The sequence below is a fragment of the Watersipora subatra genome, chromosome 9, assembly GCF_963576615.1.
Source record: "Watersipora subatra chromosome 9, tzWatSuba1.1, whole genome shotgun sequence".
Taxonomy (NCBI): domain Eukaryota; kingdom Metazoa; phylum Bryozoa; class Gymnolaemata; order Cheilostomatida; family Watersiporidae; genus Watersipora; species Watersipora subatra.
In genome coordinates this window covers 38,769,254-38,775,214 of record NC_088716.1, presented here as the reverse complement: position 1 = coordinate 38,775,214, position 5,961 = coordinate 38,769,254, and the positions used below count along the sequence as shown (strand labels likewise).

Genomic DNA, 5,961 nt, shown 5'->3' with positions numbered 1-5,961 from the left:
GATTGGTTGGTTGCTATTAGTATCTCTTTTTTACAGTCACTGAAATGTTTAAACATGTACAAACAGTGACAATCACATAACAGAGACTATGTTGAGTTCCTTCCAAAAAAGGGAAGTATTTTCAGTTATCGGCAATGGTCTCAATGATTTTCTCGAGGAGCTGATACCATTTTCCAACTTTCAGCAACTGGTAGTAAATATGATGAACAGCTTTAGTCAGTTACAACGTTGTCAAAACTTCTCAAAACTATTCTTTCTCATCATCTATTTAAAACATGCTCAGTTGCATGCAGACACATTGATTACCTTTTTCTGTATATGGAACTTGTGTAGGCCTACCTGGAACTCGTGTAGGTGGTTTTATGTTTAACAAAATACATGAAGCTTCATTCACAGGAACTATAAGTATAGTAAAAGATACTAGTTTGAACGAACTGTAGCAAAACCTTATTGATACACAACATTTATTATCAGAAAATTGCAGCTAATTTAGAAATAAATCGTTTCCAGCCATTATGTTCGAGCTAAAGGCCATTTTGATAAAGTTAATCTCAAGTTCATTTCAAACCCGCTAAATCTTTGAGAAAAATCATTGACAGGTGACAAGATTTAAAAATACTTACTAAAATTTAATAATCAAACATTTATAAACCTTAGTAGGATAATTGAAGTTGCTAAAATTAAGTATGCCCAGAACAAATATTAAAACTTAATTGCATTGCATTGACATTATAAATTATGTAATCGTGTTTTGATTTATTTACCCGTTTCTAGAAATTTTGGTGTTTAAAGACAAGTAAAATAATATTATAAAGCAACTTTCAAACGGCAATAAATTATGTTAAAATACTATTTAATTTTCTTTTATAACTGACCAGAATAATTGAAGCTATAAACTATTTGTAAAAGTTGCATGTATGGCACACTTTTAATGGTGTTTAGAAAACTGAAACACCATAGAACTATTTACTACAAATGACTTGCTATTTGAACAACTGGTATTAAATCTTTTTTTTACTTTATTGCTTTTTAAAATGACGCAATACTGAAAGCAGCAAACTTAATGTGACATTTTGCAAGTGAACTGATGATCATTTAGTTTTGTTCACCCACTAATAGTAAGCCCAGTGGTATCTGGGACTTATTTTATTATTAATTAAAAAGTCAGAAGTTGGATGTTTAAGATGTTGGTTTCAGAAAACCGAATGAGTTATGGTTTGAAATAATTTATTGAGTTGGTGAATAGAATGAAGCATAGGCGTGTGTAGTATTATAGATAAAGTTGGTCAAAAACTTAAAAATGAATAGCAGAAAACTATCAGAAAAGCATGGACCCGTACACACACACGCACGCACACACGCGCATGCGCACACGCACACGCACACACAATAAAAATGAAATATTTATTGATATAAGTTAGTAGTTAGCACTTGTATTCCAATTTATCTAAATATAAATGGTTTTATTATGCGCCCGCGCTTACGTGCACTGCTTAGAAGATAGATTACAATCATTAAGTTTAAATATACAGGTAGCTAATGATAGTGACACCATAGGTCACCATAGCGACAGTTTCAATTCGAAACTTGAAATATTTTTATTGTGACTGAGTTTAATAGAAGTTGTGAAATAAACAGTGATTTATTTTTTACTTGGTTTTGAAAATTTGAGAAACTATGGCTTGAATTTTTTAAATCATTGGATTAGAGCAATAGCTCTATGCATTAGCTGATGCTAAATAATAACTTAAGCGTGTATCAACTTATGGTGTTATAGAGCTGTACAGCAGGTTGCCTGCACATTAAGTTTAACACAAGATGCGTGAAACCATGAAGAAACTATAACACAGTACATAAAATAGTTTAATAATTACCAACTTTAGGATCAGCTTGGCAACTCAAGAGCCGGATAGAAGTTAGAGTGTAGAAGCTGCGTTTTATGGTTGTAGTCTTAACTTCTTACAATATATGTAATATTGATATTCATGTATGTGCTTGACCACAGTTCAACAGACATTCATCTTTTATAATATGTATACACTAGTTTACTGTAGTTTTTAAGAAGGTTTTTAGAGGTTGACAAGTCAGAATGCAGACTCAAAGATTTTAAATGTAGTTATTTAGTGTCCACAGTAAAGGCTATTTAGCTCTTCGAACCAGTGAGTAGCTAGTAGCTTACTTTCTTGCCAAAATATCTGACCTTCAGTCAACTATATTTAAATATGCCTTGGCTGCCAAATACACCAATCCTGTTTACATCGCAAACATGCCTGTCACTTGTCAATTCGCACATTTTCCTTCTTCCTTCTTCAGATCTTTCACTGCTGATTTAGTGGTCTACAAGCTTCCCAGTTTGGTGACCAAATAAAGGCCATTTAGCAAAATATCTACAGAAAAATGACAGCTAAATGCTAGTCTAGTCATTAATCATTTGATTATATTTCACTGACTGACTTTTTTGGCAATGTATTGTTTCTAAGCTTTCTATCACCATACAAACCTCAAACATTGATACTTTGCGTTATCAGATAGCTGAATCAATTAAAAAGTGTCTTTCTGTTTCTAAAAGCTTTTGAGAAGTGCTAACAGACCATAATCAGACATAGCTGATTTATATTACATAAAAACAAGTATAGAATTCACAATTAGGTTATTGCTGTTAGGAAATAAAGAAATCAGCCAGACTGTCTATTTAATAACTATACAATTTACATCATTCATAATTGCATTTATGTGGAAGCTTAGCAACATGTTCAAGACATCATGGCGAATGCAGGCAATATAATAATTTTCCTTTCGACTTTTGTATTACAGGTTAAATTACTTAAACACATTATATATTATTTGACATGAAATGCTAGGAGCACATGCTTAGAATGTGTTGTTAAACATAACCTAAAAAGTGTGTCCTGTGATGTTAACCCATTTTAGGTTGCTTATTATCAAAACATTCTAGATAAACTGCATGTAGCTCAAAATGTGTAAGAAAGAATCATTGAAGGTCTCAAGCTACCTTGAGTGTCTAGCCATAACTTAGAGACTGAGCTTCAGTTTACTAAACATAATAAAAGTAAAAAACTTTTATCAGAAACTTGTCAGAGGGGTACCAACTTGTTAAACCAGCATTTGGACCATTAATATTAGCTTCAAACAAGTTGATTATCTGAAATAAAGTGTTCACTCATCTATAGGAAAATAACGGTTTACTGGCGAACCATATCTGCTCAAAAATAATTTCAAAGACTTTATTCACTTTTTTTAAATCATATCGTTGTGTTTAGAATTGATCTCAATAACAGGAATTCTTTTGCCAATTAATTTATACTTGATTCAACAGTGGTCTGTTACAGTAGCATGCTGTTTTTAAGCTAGTAAATTCATTTTGCCAGCTCATCAGTATTTCATTGGGGTGTACTAAAACTTTAAGTTCTTGAATAAAGATTGTGTACCACTGAAACCACAATTGTTCATAAAAACTGCATTAGAAACTTATGAGCGTATGAACCGTAAAAAGGGTTTAACTAGAAGCTTGTTCTGAAGTGTAATAGTATGTACCTTTCAACACTTATCTTTCATTTGACCACTACTCTTGCACACTTTTACTAGAATACATTCTTGCAGTATTTTGTATTACTGATAAACATGCATCAATTATTTGAACATACCAGGTCATCGCATTCGTTAACTGAGCATATTCAAACTATTTTCGAACCTCCAGAAAGATATTCAGTAAGAACAGCTGTTGACATGTAGTCTTATTAGTCATGTAGGATATTTGCATGTAACTGCAATTATATGATTTCAAGGCTTTAAGGCTTTTTTATGAAAGTCGGAGCACTGTAGGCATAAACTGCTTAATGTTAATTATATAGCTATCTAAGCCATTCCGTCGTTTTGCCTCAGTGATGTGTTAACTCTCAGACTGTGAACAACACACAATAAATACATTATTTCAAGCACTACTCAATAAGTCTGTACTATTTGACATGGTGTCAGGAGTAGGATCATAAGATTGCAACCGTTTTATTACAAGTGTGACATGGCTGAAGGAGGCTTAAGACCGCCAGGCAATTTTATTGTACAACAGTCTACCGGCAATCCAAGTGAGTCAAGTCGCAACTGGTCAGCATGGCTACAGCAATTTGACTTCTATATGATAGCTTCAGAAAAATCTACTAAAGACAAAGAAATACAAGTGGCAACATTGCTCACACTGCTTGGAGCACAGGGACAAAAACTCTTTCGTACATTTAACCTATCTGCTGAGAATGCTAAAAAAAATAACACCGGTCAAGGAAGCTTTCACAAAACATTTCGCACCTAGAGTTTGTGAGGAATTTTAAAGGTACAAGTTTTACAATAGAGTCCAGCAAGAAGGTGAGCCTTTTGACCAGTATGTCACAGTACTGAGACACTTGCGGTCAACATGCAATTTTCATAAGGCGGAGAGTGACAAGGCACTAAGGGATAGGATGGTATTTGGAATAAATTCTGAGCAATTGCGTAAAAAACTGCTTGGCGTTGATGGTGATTTAACATTAGCCAAATGTTTGGATATATGCCAGAGAGCAGAGGCTACTGCGAAATACATGCAAAATATTAGAAATACGCCACCTGGTAACATTAATGCAATAGTCAACTGTGAGTCAGATGCTGACAGAAAACATACACAAGGGGAAATGCCTGATCTCACTGTAAACGCATTAACGAGCAGACACAGCACCAATAGAAATCGGTGGCACACTGCAGCTAGTAATAACAGCTCCACTACTATGTCACTGGAAATCAGAAACTAAGTTCTGCAAAGGAAGCCATGCTCGCTGTAACTGTCCGGCCTACAGCAAGCGCTACAAAGACTGCCGAAAAATTGGTCACTATGCAAAATCGTAGGCCTGCAATGCTGACATTAAACTGATAGCCAGGGCTAATGAGGTGATTATTGCTGATGACAATGCTGCGTACACAATCAACACTACAGACATAACTGGTAAGGAATGGTTTATTGACGTTAAGTGTGAAAATCGACTAATACAGCTTAAAGTTGATACAGGGGCTTAATGTAATGTCATGCCAAGGTCTGTTTATTATTCCTTACAAGGTCAAAGCTCAAAGCTTCAACTGAGAAAACATAGCCAATCACTTTTGTTTTTTAGTGGACATAAATTGCATGTACTAGGGGTAGTATCACTGTCTATTGAATATCGTAATGTTTTTTCGGCACATGATTTTGTAGTGACAGACCGTGGACAGGTAGCTCTGTTGGGTTTGCCTAGTAGCAAAACATCGGGTCTGGTGTGCACAGCTGATAGCATTACAAATAGCGTTGCATCACAGTATCCCAGCGTTTTTGATGGGATAGGCAAATTGCCTAGTAAACACGCTTTGAGACTGAAAGATAATTGTAAGCCTGTTGTACAATCTGCTAGGCGCGTGCCATTCAGGCTCAGAGAGCAACTCAAGTGTACGCTTTCTGAGATGGAAGACAATGGTACAATAGCTAAAGTGAGGGTGTCCACCGACTGGGTCCATCCAATTGTCAATGTCCTTAAACCAAATGGCTCTCTTCGAATTTGTTTAGACCCTTCAGAGCTAAACAAATGCATTCGTAGAGAACATTTTGCTTAGCCGACAGTCACGGAGATATTTGCTAAACTGTCAAAGTCTCGAATCTTTACCAGCTTGGACTGCAAATCAGGGTTTTTGCAGCTTGAGCTTGACCATAGTAGTAGCATGCTAACCACTTTTGCCACATCCTTTGGCCGATATAGACTCTTGAGGCTTCCCTATGGCATTAGCTCTGCGCCTGAGGTTTTTTATAGAACAGTGAGTGAGTTGTTTGGTGACATTGAGGGTGTTGAGGTGTATGTCGATGACCTGCTCGTGCATGCTCCTACTAAATCTAAACATGACAAACTTCTGGCTGCAGTGCTTGAGCGATGCAAGGCTGTCAATCTGAAGTTG

General features: G+C 35.5%; 1 pseudogene; it reads left to right on the top strand.

Annotated features, from left to right (window-relative positions):
• The first annotated feature begins 4,039 nt into the window (after positions 1-4,039).
• LOC137405052 (uncharacterized) lies at positions 4,040-5,625 on the top strand (annotated as a pseudogene).
• The last annotated feature ends 336 nt before the right edge of the window (positions 5,626-5,961 follow it).